Consider the following 16,742-nt stretch of genomic DNA (forward strand, 5'->3'; position numbering starts at 1 on the left):
GCTTTGACACTGTTGTCTGTCATCAGTCCCCAGCCTCTGGAGTCAACCGGCTACAGCTCTTCCTAAAAGTAGATTTCTAGTTTACACGCACACAGAAAAAGCCCTGAACACAGGAAACTAATGAGCTCTGTGGATTCAGAAATCAGAATGCAAAGAAAGAGGATCCAGATTTTCGTTTCATCTCCCTTTTTGAGCATGACATATAATCTTGGATGCTTGGGTTGTCAATACCTTTTGTTTCTCATCCTTCCTATAAACTGCAAATGATCCAATTATAGAGCGAAAGGAACAGAAAAGGGGGAAGGCAGGAGAAATGGAATAATCTGTGGGGAAAAGAAAGGAACTGAGATGAAAAGCTAATGAAAAGACAAATACAAAAAGGCACAGATGAAGTAGAGGGTATTTGGATTTAGAGGGAGAGGGGAGGGCAAGCCGTGGGTGAAGAACATCAGCATGGACCCGCACGGCCCCAGCCCATCGCATCCCTGCCCTTTCCTCTCTTTGCCTTCTTCACTCCTGCTCCGCCAGGCACAAAGCGGAGGCACATTCCAGCAGCAGCTCTGGGGACTCGCAGTGCTCTGGATAAATGGAGCCGCGAGCCCCAGTGCATTTGCTATCATCAGGTCCCAGCGTGCAGCGCTTGGCTCGGCTCCTGCGTTGTGGTAGTTACAGGTTGCTGCGCTCCCAGCCCTCGGGGTCTCCATTTCTCTTCCCTCCTGGAAGCTGCTGGTGGAGCACTGCCAGCTTCCGTGGCATCAAAGCGCGGGCAGCGATGCATTGCCTTGGGTAGCAATAAGCACAGGGCTGCTTTTGAGCTATGTCGGGGTTCAGCAGCTCGGCATCCACCCGATTCAACCCATGCTGACCATCCACATCATGCTGGGAGCCTGAAAAATGCCGTAATTCATAACGCCATAATGCAGTGGAATAACAAGAGCATGATCCAGCATCATCCAGCAGATCCTCTGCATGACCCATGGGGCTTCCTTCAGCTGGGATGGGAGCTCTGCACCCCAGCTCCCCACAGGGGCCCCCCAAAGCCCTGGGAGCACCAGAAAGGCAACTTCGGACCGGAAAATCCACTGTATTTTAAAGGAATATTGAGCAGAATGGAAAGGGCTTTTGATGTCTCCTTTCTCCCAAACTAAAAAAAAAAAAAAAAGCTTTTAAAATAAATAGCTGACAATGTCTCTTATTTGAGTAATTCTTTGCCAGCAATAAACGTGTCACTCGCAAGTGCTTTATTTAGAAATGAAAAACTGTTTTTCTTTGTCGAGCGCTCCACATTACACCAAGTTAAAGGCTGGAAGCGCAATCCTCCTCCTGCTGCATCCCCCTCCCTGCCCGAGACATTCATATATTCTCCTATAATCTGATCTAGGTTATAAAAATACGAAAAAGGAGGAAAAAAGAGAGAGACATCTGGCTCTCCCCCAGAGCTGACATTTCCCTTTATGCCTGGTTTAACTTTTTTATGAGTGCCTGGGTTCGCTTCGGTGGAGAATTTCTCCCTTCAAATGAGTTTCCTGGTTTATGGGAGAAGCCTTCCTTTAGACAAACCCGGTAATTTTTCAAGTTAAAACGTGTACGTTTTAAGTACTGGTGAAGTTTAAGGATCCGGCTGATGGGGACATAAATCTGAGTTTATTCACGCTGGAGCCCCTGTGTCTGATCCTTTACAACAAAATAAAAGGGAGCGGTAAGGAAGAGCCTGGCATCGTTTTCACTTGTTTTACAGGAAGAGGAAAAAAAGCCCAAACTGTCAGTTTGGGGAGTAATTTATTAGTGGCTGTTCACACTTCCAAGCCTTTATGTGCTAATGCTGAGGAAAGGCGGTACTTGTGCTTCATTGAGCATGTACTCATTGAGAGACAATGAAGCGGGGGCTGATGTGGTTTCCTCACTGTTTGGGGCCGCCTTTTACTCAGGAGCAATGGATGGGGCTGCTGGGGAGTTGGAGCCCCAGCTCTGCCGATGGTACCGCTGCTTCCCTTCCTCCAGCCCAGCCCCCCGCGCACGCTGAGCTCTCATAATGCCCTCTCACGTAATGGATAACGGCAGAACAAGTCCTATTGTTCGGCGAGAGGGGAAAATAAAACAGGCACAAAAGGCAGGGGCTTAAAAGAGCAACATTATTTCTCAAATAGAGCATGGGAAAAACAAGCCCCAACGGGTCCTATGTCCCCTGCTCACTGCAAAGTGGCCTTGAATCCCAAGTGAAGAGCCAAGCGGCTATGGAGCTCTCACAGACACAATTCCAGGTTCCATCCAAGCACCTAATTAAATTTTCAGAGCGGTAACTGCTCGGGATCCAGCACAAATAGCTGCAGAAGCCAGAGGGGAGGCAGGCAGAGGATGGAGCAGGGAGAAACCTAAAGCAAATAATTAAACAAATAAACAGGGAGAGAACTAACAGAGGGAAAAGAAGCTAAAAGCCCCGGCAACCCTGGCTGCCCGAGCATCATTAGCAGCGGGACAGGAGGGAAGTGTCTCATCATCCTTCATCCTGACGAGCACTTAGAGAGTCGCGACCCCTTTCAGCATCTCCATACACACCATCAGCCCTGCACATCGGTCACTGCCTCTCGTCCGCCGCATCCCACCTTACTGCGGGGAAGTGGAAGGTGAGGGAAGGCTGCCAAAGGTAGGCAGGGCAGCAAAGGCAGGAGCCAACGGGGCCTCATCCCGCTGTTGATGCTGCAGCCCTCGAGGCACCCCCGGCTCCGCTCGCCCGTGAGGATGCAGAGGGAGCAGCGCAGCTATTTCTGCTCATGCCTACGTGGCACGGCGGGGGCTGAGCTGTCAGCAAGCGTGGATTTCAGCTGGGTGTACCGGGAAAAACTCCCGTGTCAGCTCCCGAGAAGGAGCCCGGGAGCAGTTTGTGGCGAGGCCAAGAGATGGAGGCAGCAGCAGAGCAGCTGAGTTCCGTGGCGGGCAGCACTCGCAGCCTGCCGTGGTTTCGCTGCTCCCCGCAGCCCCGCTTGCTGCCTTTCTGCCTGAGCTCCCTTTGTGCTTCAGCATAACCCGAACGCGGGGTGAGAGCGGCTGAATTGGCAGCCCCCGAGCGCTGCCCCAGCTGCTGCTGGTGGTGTTTGCGGAGCGCTGACAATGGGCGGATCACTGCCCGGGTAATGGGAGCAGCCCTGCCTCGGTGAGTCCATCGCGGGAGGGAGGAGGACACGGCAACGCTGGGCTTCTTCCAGCCCTGGGAAACCACAGCAGCTGAAAGCCTCTGCTCTAATTAACGCGGCTGCTTGATGACTCAGCAGCATCAGGAAGCGCTCCAGCCGTGGCTGCACCACCGTGTAAAGCCAATAGTAAAGCCTGAGCAGGGTGCTTGCTGTGGGAGAAACTCATTCCTTCCCCATAGGCCCTCCGGCTCAGCCTGTTGCGGTTCACATCAGACACAGCTCCCTTCACACTAAAAGCTCTCAGCATCGTCTCAACCCAGCTCTCAGGCAGGGTCCAGCATGAGACAGAACAAGCAGCGCCAGCGTTCCCTCTCAATGAGGCAACCCAGGAGCGCCTCTGGATTTCCTCTGCAAACACTGCCTGTTTCCAGGAACCCGTGTTCCGCTGGACTGTTTGCTCCTCGTCAACACAGAGGAAATGTGTCCGGGTGCTTCAACACCTCCAGAGCAAACAGTGTGGAGTTATTAAAGCAAAAAAAGCAAACATCTTCCACTGAAATGCGGGGTTAAAGCGAGGGGAGGAAGGGACAGGCCTGTATCCTGCAGGAAGGTGTGGAGCTCAGGAGCACCCTGACAGAGCCGAGCACGCAGCTACACCATGCTCACCAGGTTCATGTCCCTGCCCAGGGTGTCACATCCCATGGGCACTGCCACCGCAGTGCTGGAGCTGCCACTACAGGTCAGGCCTTTAATCCGTATTCCTTTCTTTCCCTGATTTTACTTAGCAGAAATTGAATCTGTTCCAGTTTCTTCCGATTCCATAAAGGGATATCAGTTGCAGTGTAAGTCCAATTTATTCCTTTCCGTGTATTCATTAAATCCCAGTTAGTTCCCGCACTATTTAATGGAATTGATGGTGTAATTAAGCTACAGGCAGACATTAACAACCAGAACCATCAGGGAGACTTAGGATCCTTTACTGCTCTGTTCCCAGTGTTATACAGCCTCTAATTTCACAACAATTACTGGAACCAGTTGGTTCAAAGCACACACTTGGCGCATACAGAACACCCAGCACCAGCTCCCGAAGGCCCTGGGTCCAACTTCAGCCTCACTGCACATCCCCCCCACACAGTGCATCCCAAGGATGCTCTGTTCAACAATCGCATCTGCTTGGGATCCCCCACTCCTTATACCCTGGTAGAGGGAAGTGTAAACCAGAGACAGCAGCCGGAGCACCCACACCTCACCATCCCTGCTGACGGAGACATCCAGCCCTGAGCAGACGCTGGAGCAGGGCAACACCCATGCTTCACATGCAGCTCCTTCCTGCTCCCAGAGCTGCAGCATGCTGCCCGACACCGGGCTTCCCAGAGGCTTTGCAGACCAGAGGTGAAGCTGTAATAATAACTGCTATTGCGTTCAGAGATTGCTTCCCAGCGCCTTATCTGCCCAGAGATACGAGCAGGATCTGATCATGCTGCAATTACCAGACCTAGATTTGCACTAATTGGCTCTCTGGAGTAACCTTACCTCCAATTTGTATATTATGGGTACTCAGCAGGCAGTGATTTACAGCCCCACAGGTTAGGGGGATGCTGTAATCCCTTTCAGGGCTCCTTTCCTCACCGCTGCCAGAGGGAGGGCCAGCAGTTAGGTGGGTCCTAGGGGCACATCCTCATCACCCAGCCTGTTTGTTAATGACCTGGACTTTGGGGAGGTTTGGGCTGCATAATGGGATAATAGACGGAGCTGATGGCTTTGAAGAGGGTGTTGAATCCACCGCTCTGCTTCCCACCTCTGCCATCCTTCCCCATTGCCCAGCTCTGCCAAGAACACTGCTTGGGAGCTGCCAAGGGGCTGGCTGTGCCATGGCAGTGCAAAGAGGCACCCGTCTGCAGGAGACCCAAACCAAAATGCACTCTTTGAACATGAGAAATGACTCTACTGCTGCTACTACAGGAAACAAAGCGGCTTTAGCTGAGGAAATACGCCTGGGGGAAAAATCGGTCTGGGCTGACTGTTAGGGATGACACAGGTAGAGAGGGGAATGTCTCTTTTGAAGGCTGCTCCCCGTGTGCTCTGTCCTGCCTACATCCTCATTCATGGTTTAGAGGGATTACGGGGGAGTGCCAGGGGAATCCCATCTCCGTTAAACCCAAGTCATTTGTCACTCTGCAGGAGTGGTGAGGAGGACAATTAGTGTGAACGGGGAGGCAATGGTTATGATGTAGAGCCTTGGCCATCAGTCATCATCAATGTGGTGGCTTGCCTGTCCCTGAAGAGTAACAGAGTTTGGTGGGGTCACGGAAAGGCCTCTCCATCCTTCTCCAAAACCTTAGCATTCATCAGAGCCATCACAGAAATAGACCAGTGAAGTGGTTCTCAGGCCATCACTTGCAGTAGGCACTCCTCAGCAGCAGAAGTGGTTTGCAGAGAGCATGAACCTGGATTTCCGGGACAACAAGCACAGCAGTCAGGGTAGGGGCAGGGGGAGGCCCCACCTTCAGCATTTGCAGGGGGTTTGACGCACCACTGTCCAACGGAGCAGGGAATGATGATGCAGATGTGCTGCTCCTCGCGTTCCACAAAGATCCAGCTTTCTCACTTCAGCCATTCCTGTATTGCAAAGGACAGCGGAGCTTCCCTTGTTCGGCAGACACAGGCGTCCTGCTCAGCTTGAATTTCCCAGCGAGGCCAAGACCAGGCTTCCAGGGACGTGTCCCATTTTCTGCTCCAGCAGAGCTCGGAGCCAGTGGCGCTCCGGGAAGGGATGCACTGTACGGGTCTGTGCCCACAGCATCTCGTCCATCAGCCTTGCTCCGGGCTCCTGCTTGTTTGTGTGGTACCTGTGGGTGGATGTGGGAGTCTTTGATCATCTGGGATTACTGCGGCATTAGGAGCTTTCAAACAGGAGCAGATGCTCTGGGTACAAAAGTGGGTCATGTACGGTGCTGTGCTAGGATGCTTTGATGTGCAGCGGAAGGGGGGAGGCCGGGGCAGGGTATGGAGGAGCTGGAGTGTGCTTTGCACGGTGCAGACTCCAGTGAGCCCCCGACTGCCTGCCCTGGCTCTGCTCCGTTCGGTTACTGGGAGTTTGCCTTGTGCTTGCAGGGCTGCAGGGGACAAAAGGCTTCCTACGGCAATGGAACAGCGCTTGTCCGCAGAGATGAGGTGGGAATCTCGCCCGGCCACATCCCCAGCACGTATTCCTTCAGATGTCTTCTGCTGCTAATGAAATAATGTAGGAGACATCATTCTCCGTCGCTTCCAGTTACAGTCCCCCTGTGCAGGAGCCTGCCAGCGTTCCCCTTCCTCCAGAGCTAACAAACCTCTGCTAAGAAGAAAGGCCATTAATAATAATTACAAAGAAGAAAACCCCTCTCTTCTCTCTCTCTCTTTTTAATGAGCCCTAAAAAAGTAGGTTTCTTAATTGAAAAGCTTTCTATTTTGGAGACAGCACCAACACTTCAGAGAGGGGCAGGCAGCTCCGGCAAGCAAAGGCGAAATGAGGGGATGCATCAGGCAGCTCCTTACAGGAGTCTGAGAGATGGACCTCAAACTCAGGGGTCACCCAGACTCCAACACCAGAATCCAAGGAACTATCAACAAGGCACTAATTAGATTGAAAGGAGACTGCAGATGGAAACAAAGCAGGAAATCGGCTTTGGAACAAACATCATTAGAAACAGAAGTTTGGGAAGGAAGAGGATGTCCTGAGCCTGGGAGCTGAGCAAAGTGTGACACACACCACCCCCACCCCCCCCCCCCCCCAGTACCACCCATGACAAGGGGTCATCGGGCCGGGGCTCCTTCTCCAGGCTGCTTCCCATTCCCAGTCCACAGCTACTAAACTGAAGGTTTATCAGCCAACAGGTCAGCCCCAGCTGCTGGAGCACCCTCCTCTGATAAACTGCTCATTGAGATGAGCCAGGGATGCAGAGCTCACTTCTCCACCCCACACACACCCCACACACACACACACCCCATGCAGGTTGTCCTCCCTTCCTGCAGCATTCCCGCCTGGCAGCAGCCCAGCCCCGGGCACAGAACACTTCCACCGAGGCTTGATCGATCACCTCCCGCATTTGGCTACTCACTGGCTGGATTAATGACATGTGGGATCCAGGATGTGGCTCTTCCTAATGGCATCGACGTGGCCTCTGTCCCCGTGGGAAAGCGAGACCCAGGGCTGCAGCCCTGTGTGCCCAGAGCAGCAGCACACACAGCATCACCCTGCTCCCTGCGCACCAGGAGCTGGGAACAGCCAGAAACACTCAGAACACTTGCAGAAAGCCCAGGGTTTTGAGCCGAAGCTGGCTCAGCACCCCAAGGATTCGACCTTCCTCTCCCACCCGTTTCCACATCTCCAGTTTAAACTACTTTGTGCCCCTGTTGGATGCAGGATACATCCACGTCCTGCAGAGACTCACAGGCCCAGTGCAGAGATTCCTAACCTTGACCTTTTTATGAGTCTCAGGATGGCTTTCAGCAACAGGCTGGAGGATGCTCATCCATTTCTCCCACTTGTATATTGCACCATTATGCCATAACACATATATAATCACCAGAAGCCCAAAGCAGCAAATGCTGTCATCATCAGACAGCCCAGCTTGGCTGATGCATCCTTAAAGCAGCTCTGCAAATCAGACCTGAATATCGTTAGGATAAAGGGTGTAGGGAAGGAAATGGCCACAACAGCCTGGTGCAAAGTTAGCCTGGGCTCTGCCTCCCAAATTGGTTCAGAGAAATTAACAGGAAGGAAGGAAGGATCAGACACAATGATCAACCTGCTTACCTGCTCATTAGTTTAATCTCGTCTTTTTTCTTCCCCTCTTCCAGCCCTGTGGTTTCTCTGAGCGCGGAGTAACAAGAGAACAGCAGAGTCCTAGATGAAAGGGAGGCTGGGTCTGGAAGCACAAAGATTAAAGCAGAGTTTTTAGGACTGGTCTTTGATTATTGTGTTTTTACCTTGGCTCCGTGGTGATTATTCCCGTTCTTCTCCCAACATCCCTTCCGGGTGCATCCGAGGGAGCGCGCAGCCTCTTGAGCAAGGTCCAAGGACAAACAGTGAGCGGGTTGGATACAGAATAGGCTCCAGGAGCAAAGGGGGTCCCAGACAACAGCCCCCCCCCCCATACACCATCTAGGTTTATGAAGGTGGGACCCTGCTGGGGCTGGTGGGAAAGCCTGGTCCAAGCACCTCCATACCAGGAGGGCTCCTCCTGCTGCTCCTGAAGCAGGATGCGGGCACAGGGCTGGTGATGGGGACTGCTCCCGGCTGTCCTCCATACGCATAACCTCAGGCAGGAAGGTGTGAGAAGAACAGATCCGAGCTCTGCTCATCTGGAGAGAGCAGAAAGAGGCTGCTTTAGCAAAATTCCCACAAGGGATGCACACCATAGCCATGCATGTATGAAGGAATTATATTTGGAACAGCTTTTTCTTGTTAAATCGGGCTTTTCAGTCCTGCCTGGAGACCAGGCTGAGCACAAACATGGGGGCTCAGGTTGTGGCGGTGAAGAATGGGAGTGAGCTGTGAGGCAGAAGCAGCTGCAGCCCCAGCAGGGAACGGGGCAGGACGGGGAGGAGAGGCTCCTACCCCAGCCTGTGCTGGGCAAAGCCAAGCACCAGCAATTAATTAGCTTCTGCTTAGCCAACACCCTTGGAGCGTTTCCAAAGCCAGCGACAGAACAAACAACGCGGCAAACCCAGCGAATGTCTTTCCTAAACCAACAAACTATTGCCTCGCAAAGTGGAACACCCCGAGGGCATCCAGGAGCAGCTCCTGCTCCGGGCCGGGCCGGCGCCACAGCATCCTGCATCCTCCTGCGGGGTGCGCGGCGGCAGTGGATCGATGGAGCAGAGAGCAGGAGGCTGCGCCGGGCTCGGAACATGATTTATGATCTCGCAGACATCCGGAGATCCGCGCCTGGGCTCTGGTGTCAGCTCTCGGTGAGCAGGGCCCAATTAGGTGACCCCCCACGTCTGCGATCGATCAGGAGGGAGGGTTTGCTGCTCACACAGTGCCTCCAGCAGCAGCATTGCCGCTGGTCTGGGGTGAGCACCGTGTAGAGCTGTCTTTGGGGGTACAGGGGGGCTGTGAGGTGGATGCGCTGCACGCACCAGCAGGGACCAGGGCAACCCTACCTGGGGCGGTGGGTACCAATCCCCCTCCAGCCTCATGGAGCTGCTTTCTCTGCCTCTTGCCATGTCCCCTGCTGCTGCGGGCCAGTGGTGTCAGCCCCTCCTTCCTTCCGTGAGAAGTCCTGCACCATGAGGCTGGGAGAAAAAGGTTCATTTCTGAAGCCAGTCTTCCTCCCCCTCACTCGTTACAGAAAGGAGGGGGAAGAGCCCGGGAAGACAGAGTTATTACATTAATCAGCACAGAATTCTAACTACTGCCCTTTATGCTTTACATAATAATATAAAGCTTTATTCAAAGACAACAGCCTTCTACATCAAAGATCCCCCTCTCCCAGTCTGAACTTTGGAGCCCTTCTCCTTGCAATTAATGTAGAGAGATCTAAACAAAGTTAGGGAGCAGCTTGCAGACATCCTCTGAAGCAGGGCTGGCTCTGCTCGGGGAGCAGGATCCACCACCACAGCTCTGCTCCCTGCTGCCGTTTGGCTGTGCAGGCACAAATAGTAAGGGAAATGGCCGGGGTTAGGGTGCTCTGTGCCCCACCACCTCGGAGGAGGAGAAAGTTCGTTTTCATTCTATAATCCCGGCTTTGCATCGCGCACTGCACAAATACACGAGGACATCGCTGGCGCCCTTCGCGCAAACCCAGCCTGCACAAGCATTGGAAGCTTACTGCAGGCTAGTGCCCGAGGACATATGATGAAGGTCAGCCACCCCATGTTGAGTAATGTAGCTCCAAAGCTTTGCTATGGAATTGCTCATCTCCCTTTGGAGGGGCATGTGCACAACTCGTGCCTGCTGTGGAGGGCTGCGAGTGTGAAGGCAGCAGCAGGCAGAGCCGCCCTGCATCCAGCACACAACAGACCAGGACATCTCCACCCGAGATGAAGGCTCCTGCTCCTTCCCCTTCATCCTCCCCCAGGCTGAGCTCTGCCACGGCTATTCCGGGATCTCTGCAAAATGCTAATTGCTGTGCTTGGCCTCCCCCGGAGAGCAAGGGGAACCCTCCCCTAATTAGCGCCGCAGTCTGTGGCTCAGGGAAGCCAAATGATGACTGGAGCGCGGCTGCTCTCCCTGCAAAGAAATTCCAACATATGCTGTGGAAAAACGCCGCCCAAGTCAGGCTTCAGAAGCACGGGGTGTTTAAATAACCACGGATCCCCACTGCTGTTTATTACAGAACAGAAGAGTAATAAAAGGCAAAGCTGCGGCTGCGAAACCTGCTCCCTGCCAGGGCGGGCGGTGGAGGAGCGGGAGGATGGGAGAATTCCATAGGTGTGCTCCTATGCATCCCTGCAGCTGCTGCCGCCCTCATTTTGCAACAGAAAAGAGGCCAAGGGGTTGGAATTACCCGCCCATGCCCACGCTGTAAGACGCAAGGGGAAGTTCTCATCCTGTTTTGCATCCCTAGTGCGGGGCTGAGGTGGCCCTAACGGGACCCTATGGGGAGGCTGCACTGAGGACTTGCACACGTTCTGCAGCCCTCCTGCGTTTCCGCTGGTCACTTGTGGTAGTCCAAAGCATATAAAATATTTAGTGGCTCCTAATTAGAAGTAATTACCACTTAACCTGGAGCACAGACGTGCCCTGTGCATCTACTTCTGAACAGCTTGCACCGCAGCTCATTAAAGGGAAGGGCTCAGGGAAACAGACAAGTGCTTGTTTTAGCGAGGACCCCCCCGGCTAACCGAGTGCCAACACTCGCATCCGAGGTCCACAGGCTCCACTCAAAGGCGCCCGCGAGCAAAGCCTCGCCTCACCTCACCTCTATTTCAGTGTGATTGCTCCCTCTGTGCCCCTGAGGTTCTGCTCCGGCACACCATGTCCTTCCCCGAGCAGCAAGGGGGAAAGCAAATGGTTAACGAGATGCCCAATTCCAATTCGTTTCTCTTCTATCAGAGCTATGTAGGAGAAAACAAATGAGGCTCCTTTCCATGGGTGCCGCTTTCCTGCTCAGAAAGCCTTAGGAGTGAAAAAATCCTGCAGTGCCTCCTCTGCTTTGGTCTGTGCATCTCTCTGAAGGTCTCCGCTAATAAAACCAACTTAACAGCCTTTCTGCCTGGCTCCCGAGGGAAAACCCTGACCTCTTACTCAATCCACAGCCTCCGATGCAGCCCGAATGAGCAAACACGCCTTGAAGGGTGACCCGCGGGTCAGCAGCCCCTGACTTTTGATCCGTGAACTCTGCCGATGGAGGATTCACTCGCAAACCTGAGCGGGGAGGGAAACAATTCCCCTCTGTGCCGAGAAATGCGGAGATTAAAAATAATCAGGTCCATCTCAAACTGACCCAAAAGTTTGAGATCCAGAAAATGGCAGCAAATGAGGCAGCAAAGCAGAGTCAGCAAACACAGCCCAAGAGCACCAGCTGAAGCATTTCATCTCCACAAGTGAAGAAATGCTTTGTAGCTGCTTTTCGAGTCTTTCACTTCTTTGCAATAAATGAGCTTCCTTCCCTTTATCCACGTTTCCAGAATTGAAAAGTACAGGTTTTACCTGGTGGTTTAACTCCTCAGACTTTCAGACATCATTTGGCTTGGTCCCTTCATAACAGGTCAGGGCAGTTGGGATGGACCCGCGTTCTCAAAAGGAAAATGAAACTGAAGGATGCTGAAATGGCTTTTTCCTCCAAGGCTGCTGCTCTGTCCTGCACAGATCTAATGGGCACCATTTGTCCCATCCATGCTGAGCTTTGGCCAAGCCCCAGCCTCAAAGAGATGTGAGCAATCCCCTCCACTGCTCCCTTTTCTATCCCATTCAAGAACAGCATCGGGCACCTGACTGAGCTTCAAGGACTTAAACACGTTTGGGCAGAGCTGACTCTTTCGGACTGGTCTCTGTGCACATGTGCTCCTTGTGCTCACTGCAGCCCCAATGAGTCCAGCTCCACAGGCCCCAGGAGCAGCTCCCACAGGGCCAGTCAATGCTCCTGCTGCCATCTGGCTGTGGAACCTCACACCCAGGTCAGCCATGCCCCGGAGCCCCCCGGCAGCCCCAGCACTCCCAGCTCAGCCCTATGGGACAACCCCTCACATCCACTCACTGCAGGAGCAGCTGCTGCTGACGCACCAAGGTTTGCAAGCCATGCTGGACCCGGTAAACATCTGCTCTTGCCCGCTGCCAGCCATCAATCACAGCTGACAGCCGTCCCCCCACGGACACCACCGTGCTTTTCACCTTAATTTCTTAGAAGGGCTTTTTCACCAGTTGGAAACCCATAAATATCACTCTGCGAGCCCAGGTAGGGCTAATGATAGATGGCTGCTTCACAGACATGCCAGAGGCTTTGACCCAATTGTCACCAAAATACTTCCTGATTAACTCATAGATAAAATCCAATTAAAACTTCTGCTCTTCCCACAGTCCCTGCTGAGAACTTTTTCTCCCCATCTCAAACTCTCTTAAATTAGATCCAGGCTAGCCGGACCCGCTCTGGATAGAGGAGGATGCTCTGCCCACCATCCTCATGTAGCCTTGCCGCTCCCTTTTCTTCCTCCGCTGAATAGATCCGCTGCACAGAAAAGCCTCTTTAGCACATTTGCTTTGATGTGCAATAAGTTAATTACTGTAATAGGTTCATCTTTCTCCCCCAGTATTGAATCATGTAGAACATCTGTATAAATTGTCACGGAGTTCCTCATTTTGACTCATTTTATTCTTTAAGCAGCCCTAGCAAGTGTATTTCTGCAGAAAGGCTTTTCCTCAATCCCATTTACCAGGTGAATCCATTATTTTCTGCTCTCCCGATATCCATCTTGGTCCACCTCCCGGAAGGATGGGGCTCGCTGATGCCCTGGTTTTGCAGCCGCTCAGAGGAGGAGTGATGCTGGGAGCACAGAACTCTGCATCCAACCCTGTTCCCAGCCTGGGGAACCCTTTGCCACCAGGAAAAGAAAGGAAACCCAGTGCCTGACCTCACATGAGCATCACAAACCCCTCTGCCCAGGGACAGCATAAGAGAGGCAAAAGGAAAACACAGGAAGCATCTTGCTGTGGTCCATGAGGGCTTCGGCTTGGGCTCTGCAGCACTTTCTCAAAGGGCCCGCAGCAGCTGAGCTGCACAGTGAGATGGAGGGAAGCTCCAGTCTATTCCACCTCAGCCTCCACCGTCTCCCAGACCTGCGCTGGGCTTGGCTCTTACCTGGAGCATTAGTGTGAGGAGGGCTTGGGAAGCCCCAGTGCTTGGCAAGGTGACACACGCGCACAGGGAAGCTCAGTACCAGGGATTCACCTCCATTTTTCCTGCTGTTTTTTCCCTCTATTTTTCTCTTCCCTGTTTTTCTTAAAATAACCTCCAGGTAATGCATTCAGCCCCGCCGGGCTGCTTTATATCACTCACAGCATTTGCCAGTTGACTCTTTCCCGCTGAGATCAAGTCTCTTATCAGGGATTAAGGCTGTAGTTCAGGAGCGCAGCTATGAAGTGTGCCATCAGAGCAGGCAGTGGGATGAGCCAGCACGGCTCACCAGTGCTGCGGGACCCAGAGCGGCCCAGCAGGAGCAGGGATGTGGCAGCGTGTGCTGGTGGGTCTCTAACACAGCCCCCTGTGAGCAGGGGGAACCAAGCTGAGCAAGGCTGGAGAGGCAAAGCAGAGCTGAGTGCATCTCTGAGGATACAGGAGAAAAGATTTGTTGGGTGCACTGTGACCAAAAGGAAACATCCTGGGGATACAGGTCCAGCTTTCAGGCTGGAAGATGTTTACTCCACGTTTAACATAGGAAAAGTCTAGTGACTGCCCCTGATTGAGCCACATCTGCCTGCAGAGATGGAGGAACAAGGCTGAGCTCCAGCCCCAGGCAGGTGTTATTTCCAATGGAAATAATGGAAACAAGAAGGCTGAAAACAGCAAGATGAGTCAGTCCGTGCTGCAGAGAAGAGGAGGAAGAGCTTTCCTTGGGGGGATATTTGCACCCAGACAGTAGGTCTGGTTCAGCTGGAGCAGACCTGCATCCCAGTGCCCAGAGAGCTCCCATTGCCACTGCCCCACAGCCATCAAGGCGCACACCACCTCCTGGGGTGCCCCCAGCACCACTGCAGGCAAGGAGCAGGAAGCCCTCCAGCCCATTGCGAAGGCAGGACACCAACCTATCGCATATCCCCCATTTCCTGCTCTAGATCCAGCTCCACAAGCAGGATCAGCTTGAGCTCACCGCGGCTGCAGTGACCTCTCAGAGCTGCTCGGATGGAAGCGGGAGGAGCTGGTGCGGAGCAGGTCTGCAGCTTGCAGGGGGTAAAGAGCCATCAGCACTGGCCCCGCTGATCTTCCCGCAGGGATGCGGTGGGCTGCAGCCTTGCCCTTGGGCTGCTCCATCATGAGATGAGCACCAGCTCCCAGCAGAGCCCCTCACCACTGAGGAGCCGGTTTAGCTCGCCAGCAGCTCACCGCTGCCCGAGCCCGGCGCGGCAGAAGGGGCCATCAAGGCTGTTTGCTGCTTTACACAGGCTATCATGTGCTGTGCCGCAGCGGGGGACTGCAAATGACTTTATAGTTATTGTTCCTCAAATTGGACACCCCCTTGGAGCTTAGATAATATGAGATGAAACAGCCTGCGGGAGGCTGCAGTCAAGTGGAACAGTGATGGAGGCTTTTTTTCCCCCTTTCCAAGAAGAAACACTCCACCTATTTACTTCTCCCCCGGCCCTCCTCCTCCTCCTCCCTGTCAGGAGGCTGAGCCCTGGCAGTGACAAGGGTGAGCTGGGGTGTAATCGCTGAGCAAACTGAGCTGCCTGAACCCTGTGCGGGTGAATGGATTCTGCACGCCAGGATTTGGACATACAGCTTTGACAGCGAGCCCGGAGGAGGAATGGGAAGGGACAGAGGACGCTGCGGCTCCTTACTCCTCTTCCTACCCACGCGGGGCTTGAAGGGAACATTATTACTGGCAAAGCAGAAATCTCACCTCCTGTCATTTGGCTCCGCAGAGCCAGCGTAACCGCATTGAAGCGGAGATGCTGCTGGAGGGAGTGGGAGTGGAGAGGAGGCTTTGAGGTGAGGGAGCGCAGGAAGAACCAGAGCTAATGAGGGACCGGGGGAAGGAGGATGCCAGGGCTCACGGCGCAGCTCGTTATGGAGGAAGGGGGAAGCAGAGGCCTGGAAAAGAAAGGGAAGAGCATCCGAAGTGCAGCGGCCTCGGGGTGAGGGGAGCAGCTGACCCTGGGGAGGAAGGACCTGGCTGGAAACGAGAGCCTGGAAAGCAGAGCTGGGAGCGCTCCGGCGCAGCGTTCTGTTTGCCTTTCCCCACAGCAGATCTGGTGATTTAAATTAGGTCTCGATTCTTGTTTAAATTATAGTTTACTGTTCTGCGCCCCGCTCAGAAGTGAATTACCTTAAGCAGCAGTATTAATAACACGGTTATAATTAAGCTTCATTACTGTAGGCAGTTTGCTGAAACAAATTGCTTCTTCATTATTATTATGGCACCTTTGGTAAAAAGACATTTCCCCAGAATGCGACCTTGATGCTTTATATAGCAGAAGCTGGGAGATGATAGAGATGTAAGGATGAATTAGCATCTTTTACCTTCTATATCAAGCTCATTAAAAGGAAAGCGACTCAAGTCAAAACCAAGCAGCCTTGATGGAAATTTTAACCTAAGCGAAATGGATAATGAATAGGTTTGAACTTTTCCTGACATCTTTATAGCGGCGCTTTATTTGTATTACGCTTCTGCTAAAACATCAATAAATAAAGCAGGGCAGGGAGGGGTATGGACAGCAGATGGGGCACTGACCTGCCAGCACAGGCACCCCCTGTGCCACCAGCTTCCCATCCAGCACAATGCAATTGCATCCCTTCAGCAAAGGAGCACTATGCTGATTAGTGAAGCGTCCTAATCCTGCAGGAAGTGGTGCCATTCATGGCCACAATGTGAGGTTTCTTGAGCTCCCCTTGTCCATCCACATCCAACCTGAACCACAACGCACTTCAAAGAAGTGTTCAGTCCCAAAACTTCCCCCCAAACTCACCGGGTCTAAGGGTGCTCAGCATCCTGAAATGATCCTAGCCTAGGGCATTTCCAGCAGGACGAGTTACTGAGCAGGCCTGGAGGGAAGCTGCACACAGGCTCAGTCACTCGCTGGAGCATCGCTAAGTGCAGCCGTTCTTGGAAGGAGGACCCATGTTTGGCCTCTCCTTCTGTAGCATCCATGATACCTGGCGGCGGTTGCCAGCAGCAGATAATTAGCCCTCAATTATCATCATTAACTTTTTCACCTACACCACCTGCAAATCCTGTGTCCATTTCACAGAGCTGCCCCAGGACAGGGACCAGGAAAGCTTTAACCCATTGCTTGCTGCAGACGACCCTGGCTCCATGGCATAGGGCTGCCAGGGAGGAGGGGTCTGGGAGAAGGGACAGCGGCTACATTGCTGCAGGAGCCTCGAGCAAGCATCCGCATGAGCAGCAGAAGCAGCACCACAGGAGTAAGTTGCAGTGATTGACACACACCAGGCTAAAAAGAGAGAA

The 16,742-nt window shown here is 53.2% G+C and overlaps 2 long non-coding RNA genes across 2 annotated transcripts; both read right to left on the bottom strand.

Moving 5' to 3' along the window:
- Positions 1 to 7,925: 7,925 nt before the first annotated feature.
- LOC130609383 (uncharacterized) lies at positions 7,926 to 8,223 on the bottom strand. The gene is made up of 2 exons (XR_008974773.1): positions 8,103 to 8,223; positions 7,926 to 8,019 (listed from the first exon to the last, which is right to left on the bottom strand). It is a non-coding gene; the product is annotated as an uncharacterized LOC130609383 (long non-coding RNA).
- Positions 8,224 to 8,360: 137 nt separating this feature from the next.
- Positions 8,361 to 11,079, bottom strand: LOC130609381 (uncharacterized). Its single transcript, XR_008974771.1, has 3 exons — positions 11,042 to 11,079; positions 9,282 to 9,413; positions 8,361 to 8,477 (listed from the first exon to the last, which is right to left on the bottom strand). It is a non-coding gene; the product is annotated as an uncharacterized LOC130609381 (long non-coding RNA).
- Between the last annotated feature and the right edge of the window lie 5,663 nt (positions 11,080 to 16,742).

The sequence above is a fragment of the Pezoporus wallicus genome, unplaced genomic scaffold (genome assembly GCF_028554395.1).
Source record: "Pezoporus wallicus isolate ANWC-B61680 ecotype Strahan unplaced genomic scaffold, APGP_CSIRO_Pwel_v1 contig_7819, whole genome shotgun sequence".
Taxonomy (NCBI): domain Eukaryota; kingdom Metazoa; phylum Chordata; class Aves; order Psittaciformes; family Psittacidae; genus Pezoporus; species Pezoporus wallicus.